This window comes from Thamnophis elegans, chromosome 2 (assembly GCF_009769535.1).
Source record: "Thamnophis elegans isolate rThaEle1 chromosome 2, rThaEle1.pri, whole genome shotgun sequence".
Classification (NCBI taxonomy): Eukaryota; Metazoa; Chordata; class Lepidosauria; order Squamata; family Colubridae; genus Thamnophis; species Thamnophis elegans.
In genome coordinates this window covers 159,292,229-159,308,863 of record NC_045542.1, presented here as the reverse complement: position 1 = coordinate 159,308,863, position 16,635 = coordinate 159,292,229, and the positions used below count along the sequence as shown (strand labels likewise).

Genomic DNA, 16,635 nt, shown 5'->3' with positions numbered 1-16,635 from the left:
GTTTTCTGGAGTCCTAAGTATCTTGTGTGGAAAGAGGGCCGATTGGCCTTTAGGAGATTTGTCCAGACCTCTGGTGGTTAGTAAGACCTGGTGAGATATCCATCCATTTTTGGAGCTGGATTAGAGACCAGAGAGAAGATGGAGGGTCAACGCCCAGCAGATGCAGGAGATGGAGAAGGCTGTCCAGCTGCTCAGCCTTGCAGCAATGGGAAGAATGGGGCAAGTCTTGGGCAGAAGAGCCAAGAAGCTGCAGCCAGGAGTTCAGAGGTTCAATGCTGTGACTTCAGAAAAGTGCAGTTCCAGGAGGGGAAGAGTCCCCGAGATGTTTGCAGTCAGCTTCACTGCCTTTGCCGTCAATGGCTGCAGCCAGAAAGACACACCAAGGCTCAGATGCTGGACCTGGTGCTCCTGGAGCAGTTCCTGGCTGTTCTTCCCCCAGAGATGGAGCAATGGGTGCGGGAGTGTGGAGCGGAGACCAGTTCCCAGGCGGTGGCCCTGGCTGAAGGCTTCTTGCTGACCCAGGAGGAGGAAAAAATGGAAGATATTTGCAGGTGTGAAAATGTAATCAGTTCTAAGAAGGATCTTACTGAATTTGTCAATACCTCTCTAGCATCATTTTTTTGGCCAGTTATTCTATTCTTCCAGAACATGTATTTGGAGCAATTCTTCGATTCTCATTTTTCAACGTCAGTGATGGATACTGTAGTCTGCTAGGTTGAGGGTGCAGTAGGATAATTCATTTCTGTCTCTGTGCTCTTCCCTTCTTTGTCATGTCACATCATGTCTAGAAATCCTTGGAAGCTGGGAGTGAGTATTGCAAGGAAAGGAAACATTCAGTCAAATTCTCTCAAGAGCTGCAGTTCAGGGAGACCTTCCAGAAAGAGCAAAGTCAGGACACTACGTCAGGTAAAAGAAGTCTTTCTGTGGGATGTGAAATTTAACATCTAGCTGATTGTTTGCTTATCTTCAATGGAATCTATCTCTGGTTCCTTTTTAACAATCTGCTTCCACCATTTTCTGTCCCTCACAGAGAACAGAAAGCTCTCCTTGGTATTTTTAGAATCACCTCCTCTTCATGATAGAGCTGGAAGAGTGGCTGAACCTCTGCCTCAGGTAGGAGAAGAGATATAAGAAAGGTCCGTGAATCTTGGATGGATTTTATTTTTTCCTGGAATTCAGTGTATAATAATGCTGGCTCTAACCAACACAAATTTTGTATCAGGTCATTGAAAATTCACACTTAGCTTAACCTGTTTCTTCTGATAACCTTTCTCCACCCTCCTGCTTCAGACTCATTGGCCAGATGTTGTAGATCTTCTGTCTCCCAAGGTCATTCTCACATACCATTACTTTTCCCAACACTTCCATGAAAGTGTGGAGTGGAGGGAAGAGTTGGTCCTGGGTAATGAAAGCCATTGGCAAAAAATGTCAGATGGGTTTTCTCTGTATTTCCTTCTGCCCACTCTAAGAAGAATCAGAGTCATTGATACGTAGTGGTTTTAAGACCAATTGACCAAGGAAACTATTTTAATTGGCTTCCCTGAAAAAAGGCATTCCAAGTCCTTCCAACTTGATCAAACGTGCTTCAGTTGTGTTGTCACCCCAAAGTGGTGAGATCTCAATTCAGAATTCTGCAGAAGATGCCCATTTTGTTCATTGCATCTCTTTTTTTAGAATTATTGGAAGAAAATGTCCAATTATGCTTGGGATTATCTGTTAATAGGGAAACTTCTGTCCTTGTTCAGGGTGTCGTGTCTTTTGAGGAAGTGGCCGTGTATTTCTCCAAGGAAGAGTGGTCTCAGCTGGATCCTGCCCAAAAGCTCTCCATGGGGAAGTCATGCTGGAGAATTCCAGGAATCTGTTTTCTCTGGGTAAGAACCCCTGTCTTTGCTCAGATATGGAGAGAAGACATTGGGGGTTAGATGTAACCATCTACTTTTGATAAAATATATCCGATAATATAGCACTTTTTAAATTTATATCCTATCTTTATTATTATTTTTTAGTACAGGTACAGGTACAACCTTGAGATATAATAGGCCATTAACATTCAAAATTATGACAAAAGCTACTTATGATCCCATTTCAAGGTTAAGACAGCTGTAGCAGGCTTGTCATTCACTCTGACAACACACTACAGGTTTACCTACAGTGTCCTCCCGCTTCTATTTCCCCATCCCATCCTGCCAAAACCTTTCAATGCTCGGGCCTTCTCCCCTCATGCCCATCATGCCCCACGCTTAACTTCTGAAGCTCCCCGGACCTCATTGTGGAAGGAGGGCAGGCCTGTGTCCCAGGGCTACAGTTTGAAGCAGTGTGTGTGGTGGCCACCATTTTGTCCAGCATATTTACGGGTGGGGACAAAATGGCGGCCATCACACCAACTGCTTTCTTTTTCTGCCTTGCAGAAGTCTGCACAATGCTGCAGAAGCTTCTGAATGCTGCAGAAACCTTCTTCGGCACTGTGCAAACCTGTTAAGGCAGCAAAGCAAAGCAGTTTGTCCCTGTGCCGTGTGGTAGTGACCGGAATGCTGTTGCTGTTTTGTGGGTGGGACAAAATGGTTGCTGTTTTTGAAACTGCTGTGTGGCTGTACAAAGAAGGAAAAAAATGTGGCTGCGCAAAGAAGCATTCCGGTGCTTTGGAAGGCCTCAGAGAAAGATGTTTGGCCTGGTGGGGTGTGAATCAGGCCTAAGGCTTAGGATGACCCAATGCCAGTGGGAAAAGCTCTGTTTGGGACCCAAGGCATTGGAAGTGGAGCATGGGTGGCTTGGGGGTGGGGGAGGCCTTAGGAGGACAAGGGCAAGTGAGCCCGGGCCTGTAGTAGACCATCAACATCCTCCCCCACCCAGGAGGCACTCCAGGTGCTCCACTTAACAACTAGAACATTGGTTTATGTTTCACTGGGAGGATAGGAATGGGAGGGTCATTAGGTGACAGGTTTCACCTAAAGACTGTGCAACCTGCAACAGTGATGGGTGGATCCCATTATGGTTGTATCTCGAGGACTGCCTGTAAATAAAGCAGCAGATATGCCTAATACTCCTTCCATCTCCTATTTTTCTCTATAACAACAGCCTTGTGACTTGGGCGAGCTGAGAGAGAGAGTGGCCCCAAATCACCCAACTAGCATTCATGCTTAAGGAGAAGCTAGTCCTCAAGGTGTCTGGTTTCTAGTGTGGTGCCTTGACCAGTAGAACAAACTGCCTTTGTGCAACAAAGAAATTTATTGAAAGAAAAATTGGAACACTGCACAGGTATCCATTTTCACAGAAATGAAATGGGTATCTTTCCAAGTTCCTTCTGCTCATAAAATGCAAATATTTATATTTATTTATTTTCACAAAAGAGACAATTGGCAAAAAAAGAGCTAATGACCGCATTGGTTGGAAACATGCGGAAGAGACCTTCATCCTGCAATGGATAGACAGCAGCTATGATGATGATGGTGATGGTGATGATATATTTCCATGCCACAGAAGAATATAGCAGGAAATTGTGGGGTGGGCTGCATGTAGGGATAGGATGGCCTCCCTTAAGCAAATTTCTGCCTTCCTTGTATTGATGTTGAATGGCTGCTATTCAAGACCAGATGCTATTGAACACCAATTTAGTGTATAATAATATTGTTCTTTGACATGATCTGATGGTGGATGAAGCAAGTGACTGGCATGCATAAGGAAGACCTGGATGTGCCCTTAAAGGGACATTCTTTTTTCAGAAATGGGCCCACTTGGGCCCTGAGTTTGGCATCATCCCAAATTGGAAGTGGGGGGCTATTGCCATCCAGAAGGTCCTGTTGGTTTTCAAAGACACTGCTCTGCAGACAAGTGGAAATGAGACTTTCACTGAAATTGGGGAGCTGGTGGGTAAGTTGCTGCCCCTGCCTGATGATATAGTATCCAAAGCATTTCAGGAGTTCATGTCACAATGTCATCAATACACTGGTGGTCAAAGATTAGATCAGGGTTTTATCTTAGGTTCATTGTGACATGATCTGTTCCTGATGTATGGACCTGATAGGAGCCCACTTGGAAATGCATATTTGGTAAAACACTAGCTCAGATCTTCATATCAGTCAACAAAGCAGAGAAAAATATATTGATCAGATAAATTTTAGCAGAAAAAGTTTGATCTTTAATCATTTCCATAGTTTTCCAACAATTTTCCTTTTGCTTTTTCAAGGATATAATGGGCAAGAGAGTAAGAATTGCAAGGAGGAAAGCCAAGCAATCCACTTGAAAGACAGAAAAGGAAAATTTGCAGATCAGACGCAACCAAAGAGTGATGAGAAAAAGCAATTACAAAATGGAATTAAAAAAGGCTTTCCTTGGGTTAGTCGGCTTCCTAACTATACAATCATTGATATGGGAGAAAGAACAGATCAAAGCATGGAGTGTGAAAAGAACTTTAATACATTGGATCATTTGATTTTTCATAACAAAACTCATGCAGAAGAGAAACCAAATACCTGCAAGGAGTGTGGAAAGACCTTCTCTTATAATCACTCTCTTAGAAGACATGAAAGGGATCACAAAGGAAAAAGACCTTATAAATGCATGGATTGTGGAAAGACCTTTGCTCGTAGGACTACTCTTAATTCCCACAAGAGGATCCACACAGGAGAGAAGCCATATCAGTGCATGGAGTGTGGAAAGAGCTTTAGTTGTACTAGTAATCTTACTTGCCATAAGAGGATCCACACAGGAGAGAAGCCATATCAGTGCATGGAGTGTGGAAAGAGCTTTAGTTTTAGTAGTAGTTTTACTTACCACAAGCGGATCCACACAGGAGAGAAGCCATATAAATGCATGGAGTGTGGAAAGAAATTTACTTGTAGCAGTCATCTTAGTTCCCACAACTTGATCCACACAGGACAAAAGCCACGTCAATGCATGGAATGTGCAAAGACCTTTACTTATAGGAGTACTCTTAATTCCCACAAGAGGATCCACACAGGAAAGAAGCCGTATCAGTGCATGGAGTGTGGAAAGAGCTTTAGTTTTGGTAGTAGTTTTACTTACCACAAGCGGATCCACACAGGAGAGAAGCCATATAAATGCATGGAGTGTGGAAAGAAATTTACTTGTAGCAGTAATCTTAGTTCCCACAACTTGATCCACACAGAACAAAAGCCACATCAATGCATGGAATGTGGAAAGACCTTTACTTGTAGGAGTATTCTTAATTCCCACAAGAGGATCCACAAAGGAAAGAAGCCATATCAGTGCATTGAGTGTGGAAAGAGCTTTAGTTTTGCTGGTAGTCTTACTTACCACAAGAGGATCCACACAGGAGAGAAGCAATATCAATGCATGGGTGTGTAGAAAGACCTTTACTCGTAGGAGTACTCTTAATTCCCACAAGAGGATCCACACAGGAGAGAAGCCATATCAGTGCATGGAGTGTGGAAAGACCTTTACTCGTAGGAGTACTCTTAATTCCCACAAGAGGATCCACACAGGAGAGAAGCCATATCAGTGCATGGAGTGTGGAAAGAGCTTTAGATTCAGAGGTGATCTTACTAAGCATAAAAGGATTTTCCACTCAGGAGAATCCCAATCAATGCAGGGAGCATGGAAAGAACATCCATGACAATGGGTCCATTATAAAACGGAAAAGTATCCACACAAGGAAGAAAAAACATCTAATATGTGGAAAGGGATTTAGGAGGAATTGTGTTCTTAATTTCCATTAAAGGATCCACAGAGGGGAGAAACCATATCAGTGGAAAGAGCTTGAGAAGTTGTAGCGCTCATAAAAGGTTCCAGAGAGAAGCAGTCCTATCAATGCAGGGAGTGCAGGAAGAGCTGCAATACAAATAGTTGTCTAAAATCTCATGCAAGGTATCAAATAAATACCAAACCTACTTCAATATGCCCACATAAATTACCTTTCTAATCCAGATCAGAACAAGATGAATCCTAAATCATAATTGTGGTTTTGCTAAGTAGGAGGTTGCATAGAAAATGTAACAATGGAGATAACAGAAATTAACTGCTCTGCCAGCAGTGTGTCCTGCCTACTAGTTAATAATTGCAGATTACCCAATTGTTTGGAGGAACTCCATCTGAATAATATATCCATGCTGTGTCTCAGGTAGAGAAAAGTTGATCGGCATTTCTCCCTTCAGACCAGAAGTGTATAACCCTCCATCCCTTTCTAGAGTTCAAATTGTTCTTCCTTTCCTTAATCTTGTTACAATGTACGTTTCCACCTTTGCTTCTCATTATGAAACCCAACGACAGCAATAGTTGGGGAAGAAATTTTACCGATCCTGAATTGGAAGAAGCAGTTCAGCGGCTGACTCCTATCTTGTGGTTTTCTTTCTTTCTTCCCTTGTTTTGCTTTATGTAAGAGTGAAAAAAAGAACTTAAAGCATGTTGAAGTCACAGTCAAGCATCAGCCGAGGAAAGGGATTTTTGGAACCCAGGGAAATAGGACAATCATTCCAGGAATGGTGGTAGATATCTCCATATGGGAAAGTGCTGCAATTTACAAAGGAGTTTTATTTCATGGGGATGAAAGTAACTAATTTGAACTGGGAACTTATCACAGAATCTTCACCACAAACCTGTATAAATGTATGGAAGAAACTTCAGCGGAAGAATTCTGGAAAGGAACTATGATGTAAAAGTCCTACAAAAGGACATGCAAATGCTTCTCCAATGAAGGTCCCAAATTCTGGTTTTCTCTGGAGTAGTCAGGACCCAGACAAAGGCTAAAATAGATTTTGTTTTTTACATTTACCTAAAACCTGAGATTAAATTAACTAAATAGTGTTAACTTGATTATTTTTGAGTCATATATTTAATGAACTTTGGGTCGATTGCAAATTACAAACATGAGATGTTTGGAGGGGTCTACTTGAGGGTTTTGGATTCTCATGCTATCTTGAAACGGCCACCTAACAGAAGACTTAAGTGGAGAAGTTGAGGGGAAACTAATTTGCTCAAAGACCTAAATTTACAGCAGGAGATAAAGAGCCCCAAGTATCAGATCGACCTTGGTACCCTCAATGAACCGTCCTCATATCTGATGCCAGGGTTCTCTTTGACTTTCATAGCTTCCATTCCAGGGGTGTCAAATTCAATTTCATTGAGTGCCACAGCAGGGTTGTGTTTGACCTGGGGGGGGGGGTGGAGTGGACATGGCAAGGGTGGGCATGTACAGCTCAAAACCACACGTGTGTGGGGGTGCCTGTGGCGGCCCAAGCTCTCTGCCAATAAAAACAGGCTCCCAAGCTCTGTTTTTGGCTGCGACTGCCTCCTGCAATCCTCTACCAGCCAAAATGGAGCTTGAGCTCTGTTTCTTTGGCAGTGGCACCGTATGCCAGTCCGCTGTTTCCAGGGTGGCATCGCGGGCCAGATTTAAGTACCCTGTTGCCTGGATCTGGGCCCCGGGCCTTGGGTTTGACACCCCTGTTATATTCCATTTGAACTCATGGCCCTTTTTCTCCCACTGGGATGAAAACATTGTCTGGCAGATCCCAGAAAGGTCGAAGATGAAAGAAAGTACACATAAGCCGGAATTCGAACCCAGGTTGCAAGATTGGGAACCATGTCTGATGACCCCTATATCCATGGCCCAGTTATTTGAGATTCTGTCTTAAATTCTACTCCTTCATTCTTTTCCCTGCCTCCAAGATCTGGATGAGCACAAAACACTAAGGAATAATGTGCCGTTAGCCCATCTGTTGCTGCAGGAACCAGGCTGGGAGGGAGGGCAAAATATATGGGTAGGGTGGTTGGAAGAGATCCATATCTATGGTGCAGTGGTTATCAGACTTGGCTAATGCGCAAAAGTTCCCTGGATTTTAAACCAAAGCAAAACAGATCTTTTCTCTGCATTGCAGCCATTCCAAGCTCCAAGCAAGTACAGGAAATAGCCGGCTTCTAATCCAATCTGGAAAAGGAGGCCCCAGAATTTCCTCATTCCCAGAGCTTCCAAACTAAGGGGGGGGGGGGTTAGTGGTGATGCTGGGGGGTGGGGGGGCTTTCCTCATCCCCCGTTTGATGGGGGGCTCTCTTCCAACTTGATGGAGGCTCTGGGCATCAGCTTTGGACCAAAATGACACCCCTCGGATGTTGGGGAAAGTGTATAAGCCTCTCTGTCAGGGTTCTAAGTAACACCCCAACGAAAGAAGACTCCGAGGCTTGAAATTCCTCAAAGTTCCATTTTATTAGAAATGTCATATTGGCACATCTGGGAAAACCCGAATCTGAAAGCTCCCAGGTTTTCCCCACCCAAATTAAAGTCCCAAGTCCCTGCCCAGCACCCACATGTCCATCACATGGCCCAATCAGTCACTGCCCTAATTGGAGATGGCTCCCAGTCACGCCACTCCAGGTGCAGGGCAATATGCCCTTGAGCCTCTGAAAAAGGAATGTTATTTTGACTACTGTATTTTTGGGAGTATAAGATGCACCTTTTTCCCCTCAAAAAAGAGGCTGAAAATCTGGGTGTGTCTTATACACTGAATACAGCATTTTTTGCCTCCCAAAACTCCACCCCCTTCACCAAAATGGCCATGCATCGCCTTTAGGAGGCTTCCAGAGTGCTCCTGGGGACTGGAGAGGGAAGAAATGAGCAAAAACGGCCTGTTTTTTCTTAATTTTGCCTCTCCCCAGCCCCCAGGAGCACTCTATAATCAAGCCGAGGTGGCACAGTGGTTAGGGTGCAGCACTGCAGGCCACTTCAGCTGACTGTTATCTGCAGTTCAGCGGTTCTAATCTCACCGGCTCAAGGTTGACTCAGCCTTCCATCCTTCCGAGGTGGGTGAAATGAGGACCCGGATTGTTGTCGGGGGCAATAATGCTGACTCTGTAAACCGCTTAGAGAGGGCTGAAAGCCCTATGAAGCGGTATATAAGTCTAACTGCTATAAGCCTCCTAAAGGCTATGCATGCATTTTTTTTGACAAAAAAATGGGTTAGTTTTCACAAAAAAAATGGCTGTTTTTTTGCTCGTTTTTGCCCTACTCCCACCCCCCCAGGAGCACTCAACAAGCCTCCTAAAGGCTATTCATGCCTCTCTTTTTTTGAAAAAAAAAACCCGGGGCCTTTTTTGGGAGGTCTGCAGAGTGCAAAACCTTTTTTTAAAAAAATTGCCTCTTCAAAACCTTGGTGCATCTCATACCCCGAAAAATACAGTATATATCTCCCATACTCCATATAATCCTCTTCCCATTTTCCCACAAGCCTGAAGGCCCAGTGCAAAAGGTGGCTTCCAGGCCTGGCACTCTCGTCCTCTAGGCCACCAGGGAGATGCCATGTGCAGCAAGTCAGCTGGAAGGTAGCAAGCCTAACAACCTTGACATTGATGGGTGCTGTGAGAAGGTTTTGAGGAAGCGTCTCCACCCCTCCTGGCGCCTCTGCCTGAAAACCTGGGTGGGTGGGGGAGGGGGTCTTTCTGCAGGCCACCAACAGTTGGGGGTTTTCCAAGCAGGGAGAAAGTGAAAGTCTCAAAGGAAAGGACACTCCTGCTTTCTTGCCAACCTTCCAGCTTGCAGAACCCGAGGCTGGAGCTGATGCCCCACCCAAGAAGAAGCTGGAGAGACAAAAGCCACCTTGTCCTTCCCTGGTGATCTAGTGGTCAGGATTCAGCGCTTTCACTGCTGCGGCCCGGGTTCGATTCCCGGCCAGGGAAAGCTTTTGTTTGCAATTTATCATCCTGTAGGTGAAATTTTCAGGAAGGATGGAAAAATAGGCTGAATTTGCCAGAAAAAATGCCTTTCCTTTTCTTCCTTTTTCTTTCCACTCATCCAATCCCACCCTCTGGTTCGAGTAAGCTTGTCAGAGTCTCCATGCAACCAGCTTGCCTTGGACTTTTCAGTTGGGGTAGATGACAATTGCAGTTGTCCTCTACCCCAACTTGGAGGGTGCAAAACTGTCTATGATCCAAAAGGTGAGTTGGGTGTCAGCCAGTGGCGGGATTCAGCTGGTTTGGGCCAGTTCGGGTGAATCATTTGTTAAATTGCTGGCTTTTCTTATAGTAAATACCCTGTATATAAGTGATTGCAAATGGAATGTGAAAAATGAATAAAATATAGACAATTGCAGTTGTCCTCTACCCCAACTTGGAGGGTGCAAAAAAGGGGCAGGGAGTAGCTCTGTAGGCGAGGGTCTATTCGTAAGCCACAGCCTTTTTCTTTTTTTGGCTGTGGACAGAGATTAGATCCAGCCGGAGCAGAGCTTTTATCTCCAGCCAGTTCTTCTTAGCTGCCTTTTTTTTTTGGCAGCCCCAGACAGGCTAGCCCCCCCCAGGACAAAACAAAGTTTTTTCAAGCTAGAATAGATACGGGCGGGTCCCACCCCTGTGAGATTTATGCTTTTATTACTATCTTAAATACCAGCACCATTTGTCTTAGAGACTTCTTTGTTTAAATAGACCTCAAAATGGCGATTTCTCTCCGTGGATGATTGATACTGGATGTACTTAGCCGGTTTTATCTTCCTGCAGACCGCTCCTTAACAAAATAAACTCTTCTTCTTTGGAAATAGAGGGGAGCGAAGCGCTGCTTACTTGTTTATTTATTATGGCACCCAGGTCAAAGAAGCGTCTTGCTACAAATGTGTCTAAAGAATTTAAAGAATTTTACTGGAAACACAGCCTTTGTCTCCTATGCCCTCTACTGGAGAATTTTTAACACAGGAATATCTCTTTAAAATGTTTAATGCCTTTAAACAAGAAATTAAGGAATTTGTATTGGAACTATATGATGATTTAAGGTCTAAAGTTAATCAGATGAAGGCGAATACGTTTGCAGCCGTGTCTGCCCTGTCAGATTACTCTGCTGAAATAGAGAACAAATTGGAAAGTCTGGAGAAGGCTAATTTTAATTTGACTACCAATATTCAAATTTTACAACAAAAATTAGAGACAACGAAGAACAGCTTATGATGATAAATTTTAATAGGAAGGCATTTGCAATAAGAGTCAGAGGATTCCGTGAAAAGGAGCAAGAGAATTTGAAACAGACCTTTGCTGAAGCCTTCAGCCATGCGCTGGGAAGCCCGGGACTTAACTTTGATTGGCAGATTCGGAAAATCTATCGCCAGAACTCATTGATAGCGGAACAGCGACAGCTCCCGAGGGACATAATTATACATTTCTCTACAAAAGAATCTAGAAATGCGATTGCGCAAAAGTTTCATAACAGTCTCCGAGTTGACGGCCAGGACCTGATTGTTTTCAAAGATATTCCTTTTCAGATGCTGAAAGCAAGAAGGGACTACACCTTTTAACTAAGGAGCTTAGGAGTCAACAGATTCGATACAGATGGGAGGCCCCTGCCGGTATCACGGTTACATTTGAGAATCAAAGATTTCGTCTTAACTCTGTTTCGGAGGCTCAAGATTTCTATTGTAGGACTCTGAAGGCGGGACTTCCTGATGCGCTTGGAAGAGAGGAGAGACAAGCGGAAGGAGAAGGCAAGCGGCCGGCCATGTGGCTGCAAGATGGAGGGGGTAGCCCCTCCTCCCTCGGAGAAGCAGAAAAACGGAGATCGAGAATTTAGACATTTCAAAATGCTTGCTAAAGTTGAGGACTGAATGGGGGTTTGAGACCTCTCTCCGGGTAGAAAAAGCGGACTAATTTTTATCAGAAGGGAAAGCGGGAGATGAAACTACTTGAGCTAGATTCTAAATTAACGTTAGCATAAATTTGATAGTGGTAAACATCAGACAAGCAAGGGATGAGGGTAAAATTTACGTTGTTTAAAGCTTATTAGAACAGAAAGCCGGTTGGGATTATCTTAAGATAAGTGTAAAAGAATGCGGAATGATTTATGTTGTTTAAACTTTGTTAGAAGGGACTACTTTAAAATAGAAGGTTAACTGACTCTTGCTGAAAGTATTTTTGAATATGTGGAATGATCCACGCTATTTAACTTTTATTTGAAGGGAAAGTTGGTTGAAATCGCTCTGAGTTACATTTTAACAAATGCTAGTATAAATTTGATAGTGGTAAATATCAGACAAGTAAGGGATGAGGGTAAAATGCATGTGGAATGAACTACGTTATTTAAATCCTATTAGAAGAGGAAGCTGGTTGGAATTATCTTAAGATAGAAATTGATTCCTGTGAAAGTAATATTTGATCTACGCTGCTTAATTTTACTAAGAAGGGGAAGCTTGGCTAGATTATTTTGAATTACTGTTTGAAAAGGGGGTTAAGAAAGATCATTTACGCTGTTTAAATTTTACTAGAAGGGAAAGTTTGATTACTTGTCTGTAAAGTTATATTTGAATATATGGCATGAACCACGTTGCTTAAATTTTATCGGAAGGGATCATGAGGTTTAGGAAGAGGAACGGGAGAATCTACAGAAGGTTGGGGTAAATAGCAAAGAAGTAAGAGACGAGAATAAAATATAGATAGAATGATTTATACTATTTAAGCATAGATAAAGATGGGGGCTGAGATCAACACAAATAGTGGTTTCTTTTTTTCTTTTTTTTTCTTTTTTTCTTTTCTCTTTTCTTTTCTCTCCTTTTTTTTTTTTCTCTGTTTTTTTTTTCTTTCGATATATTACTTTTTTTTTAATCCATATGTATACAAGATATTTTAGACAGAAGGTAGTGCCAGGTGTGGGCCCTGGGAAGTCGGGAGGATTAGGGATGGGATTTGTGGGGGGTGGGTGGGGGGGTGTTAACATAGTCTTAATAAGAACAAGAATGTATTTATATACGGTGGTTCTTTTTTTTTCTTTTTTTTCTTTTTTTTTCCTTGGTTCATTTTACTTTTATCAGATCAAACAACACTCGAAAAAGCATACACCAAGGAGGGAGGTAGAGGGAAAGAGAGGGAGGAGTAAGGAAGGAGTAAGGGGAATGTAAGGAGGGTGTCCGGGGAGTAAGGGGAGAAGGAAGGTTTGAGGGGAAAGGGAAGTAGGAGGGAGTGTTAGAGGGAGAAAGGAAAGTTGGAGGGGTAGATGGGGTGTATGGAGGATGGAAGGGTCAGTGGGGTTGTGAATGATGAGTTGTGTTCCTTTTGTTCGTTTTATTCCCTTTTTCTTTTTTTTTCTTTTCTTATAGTAAATACCCTGTATATAAGTGATTGCAAATGGAATGTGAAAAATGAATAAATATAGACAATTGCAGTTGTCCTTACCCCAACTTGGAGGGTGCAAAACTGTCTATGATCCAAAAGGTGAGTTGGGTGTCAGCCAGTGGCGGGATTCAGCTGGTTTGGGCCAGTTCGGGTGAATCATTTGTTAAATTGCTGGCTGGCCCCACCCTTCCTGCCCCTCCTCTCCAGGAGTCCCCCCCCGCAGCCCATTTGTGCTCCCAGGAGGCTGCAGGACGGCCTACTATGCCTAAAACAGGGCGTGGGAATGGGGGCATGGTCCCCCAGCCTGCTTTTGCTCCCAGGGGGGTGCAGGAGGTCAAGTGATGCCTGTCACACCCCTTGGTCACACCCACCCGGGCCACACCCACCCATCCAGTCATTGAGGCAGAGAACCAGTTGTTAAATTATTTGAATCCCACCACTGGTGTCAGCCCTTCAAGTAAGCTCAGGTGGAGCAATCTCACATTTCTGGAACACCAAAGGTCAAGGGTATCTGGCTACTGGTTTGAGTTTAGCCAGGAATATCTGATGGAGCCTTACCTTGAGAAGATGGCTAAGTGGGGAAGTTGATGGACAGCTAATTCCCTGTGCTGTGTATACCTGGATTCAAAGCCCATCCCTGTTGCCAAGAATGGGAAAATCAGGCAATTATTTCTACATTCTACTTCCTGCTGAATGCAAAGTGACGTCAGTGCCAGGCATCAAGATCATTTCTCTTCTCCCACTAAAACAGAATCCGGGGATCAAAACTTCATCTGATGATGCTGCCTGTACATCCTAGAAGAGCAAAAGGTGGAAGGAGACATGCGCCAGCCGGGACTCGAACCCGGGTCGCAAGGTTGGGAACCCTGCATGATGCCCCTACACCACTGGCACAGCTGTTGAGAGTCTGTCTCAAGAGAAGCAATATTTACATCCAGGGTTTCTCTTTCCCCATCTGATAGTGGGAGAGAGGAACACACTGGGTCTGGTGAACAAGGTATCTTATTGCTGTCTAGCCAGCCAAGCTATGGATGCTTAGGGGGAAGAGCCGAGAGTGAGGTCTGTGCCAGGTCTCTGTGGCGCAATGGGTTAGCGCGTCTGGCTGTTAACCAGAAGGATGGTGGTTCGAGCCCACCCAGGGACGGCCTGCTTGATGAATTGAACAATCTATGAAGGCAATGGATTGTTTATCCATTTGGTTCTTCATCTTGGAACTGCAGTTCCCACCCTCTCAGTGTTTTTTTTTCTTAAATGTTACTTAAATATTTAGCCATCTGCTTTATTAGCTTATCTCCCAGAAGAAAAAGCAGACAAGGCCCCAGGCTTGAGAGAGGGGAAATTATTTCTACATTTTGCTTCCTGCAAGAGAACACAAGATCAGATGAATTCCAGCCTCAGCCTGTACACAGGTTGCAAGGGAAGAAAGCTGAGTGATGATTCCCAGCTTTGTGTAACTGCCCAAAGGAAAAAGGAATCTTGTTCCTTTTAGGACAAAAGGTTTCTGCAGAAGAGACAGGTAGGTAGCTCCTGTATCTCGTGGAAGCTCTTTAGAGGAGGTGAAGGTTTGGCAATTTCACCAAGATGCAATGCAGAAAAAAACTCCTAGACCCATGATGATGAACCTATGGTACACATATCACATGTGGCACATGGAGCCATTTGTTAGGGCATGCAAGGCATTGCCCTCTCAGCTCCAGCACACATGTGTGTACTGGACAACTGACTTTGGCCTTCTTTTTTCGCCGTTTTTCGCCCTCCGGAGCACGAAAAACGGCCCTACGGGCAACCCGGAAATTCGGCAACAGTTACTTCTGGTTTGCCTGTAAGGCTGTTTTTCTCCCTTCGGAGCATTCAGGGAAACCTCCTGAAGCCTCCAAAGGGCCACCGGGGGGGGGAGCTGTTTTCACTCTCCCAGGCTCCTAGAAAGCCTCTGGAGCCTGGGGAGGGCAAAAAATGGGTCCATCGTGGGCCAAAAGTGTGTGTGGGGAGGGCGGATGTCTCGCATGCATGCACGTGCTGGGTGTGTCTCGCACACATGCGCATGGGGTGGTAGCGGTGTCACGCACATAGCATTATGGGTGCGCATGACCCCCCTGTGCCCCCCACTTTTGGCATGCAATCCAAAAAAGGTTAGACGTCACTGTCCTAGACAGTCTTTCTGGAATGAACTGCTTGCCTCTATCATTAACCTTCTAAGATTTGCTGATAGTTACATCCACCCAGATGGGCAAATCTTTGAAAGATCAGTGGCACCATTCTATGTGGAAGCACTGAATTGCTCACATGAGCTCTTCAGTTAGGTTCTTTCCACTTTTTAATCTTTGCTTGTGACCAGTGGTGGGTTCCGGATCCCGTTCCAACTGCTTTTGACGTAATGGCTTGTATGGGGGATCTTTTGCAAAAGGAAAACTCTCCTGACATGCAGGATTGAATCAGCAGCCTGAGAATGCCTTGCGTTTTGTTCCCACACCTTTCACTCTTATCATTGACCTCTGGAGGGCGCAAATCGCTAAAAAATAAAACCAGCTCTTTAAGCCCTCTCTCACTGGGAATATCAATCTGGAATGGACAGCAAAAGATATGGATGTGCTCATTGAGAGTTATCCATATGTCTGGTTTCTGTGGTGTAGTGGTTATCACGTTTGCCTAACACGCAAAAGGTCCCTGGTTCGAAACCAGGCAGAAACACATCTTTTTCTCAGCATCAGAGCTATTTCAAGTTCCAAACATGTACAAGAAATAGTTTTTCCTCCAGATCAAGAAACATCCCGTTTTCTTTTCTCCCTCATCCAAAAGGGAACGAGTAAGCAGAGGATTCTTCTAACTGTTGACCAAAGAAAACTAGTCATCCCAAGCCACCAGTTAGACTAGGGGTCACCAACCTTTCAGACCTCAGGGACCACTAAATTCATAATTTTAAATCCCGCGGACCACTAATATGATCTGCCTAATGACCAGCTGAGTGGGTGTGGCTAGGTGGTCTTGTGACTGGATGGGCATGGCCAATTTGATGTTACTCATGTTGAAGGGTGCCTCGTCAGCCTCTAGTTGCCACTCCTCACCTCCCCGCCCGGACTCTTTAGGGCCCCAAAGACCCAAAGGGGAGACAGCACAGGGACCATAGTTTGAGGACCCCTGATTTAGTTCAATATAAAAAATACAAATCTGTTCTGACCGCCTACCCCACCCCCCGGCCTGCGAATCACCGAGACACAGGCTTGGCTGTTTGCCACTCTTTAATCACAGAGTTATCAACTCCTTTGGCTGAAGGCCCAGACAAGACTCACATGCAAGAACAGTTGGCAGCAACCCAAATCCAACAGACACGGATACAAGACAGACAGAGTTTTCCAATACTGTTTCAAACAGTTGTTTCCTGCAAATGCGCCCTCCCAACTTCTCCACTTATACATCCCTTGGGAGGGGCCAAGCCACAACCACCTGGGCTTAATCATTGTCTATGAGTCTGCCTATGGAGCTGCTGCTTCCGTTTCTCCGCCCTTCTTAATCTTGCGTCAGGGACAAACTGCCTTTGATCCTCCCCACTGCTCCATGCCTCAGGCGGCTCCTGGTGGCCAACCAGCC

The 16,635-nt window shown here is 44.5% G+C and overlaps 4 non-coding genes and 1 pseudogene across 4 annotated transcripts; 4 read left to right on the top strand and 1 right to left on the bottom strand.

Annotated features, from left to right (window-relative positions):
• The first annotated feature begins 2,365 nt into the window (after positions 1-2,365).
• On the top strand, positions 2,366-5,593 carry LOC116502465 (annotated as a pseudogene).
• A 3,980-nt stretch (positions 5,594-9,573) lies between these two features.
• TRNAE-UUC lies at positions 9,574-9,645 on the top strand. The gene has a single exon. It is a non-coding gene; the product is annotated as a tRNA-Glu (tRNA).
• A 4,228-nt stretch (positions 9,646-13,873) lies between these two features.
• Positions 13,874-13,944, bottom strand: TRNAG-CCC. Its single transcript has one exon. It is a non-coding gene; the product is annotated as a tRNA-Gly (tRNA).
• Positions 13,945-14,120: 176 nt separating this feature from the next.
• Positions 14,121-14,194, top strand: TRNAN-GUU. The gene has a single exon. It is a non-coding gene; the product is annotated as a tRNA-Asn (tRNA).
• Positions 14,195-15,665: 1,471 nt separating this feature from the next.
• TRNAV-AAC lies at positions 15,666-15,738 on the top strand. Its single transcript has one exon. It is a non-coding gene; the product is annotated as a tRNA-Val (tRNA).
• The last annotated feature ends 897 nt before the right edge of the window (positions 15,739-16,635 follow it).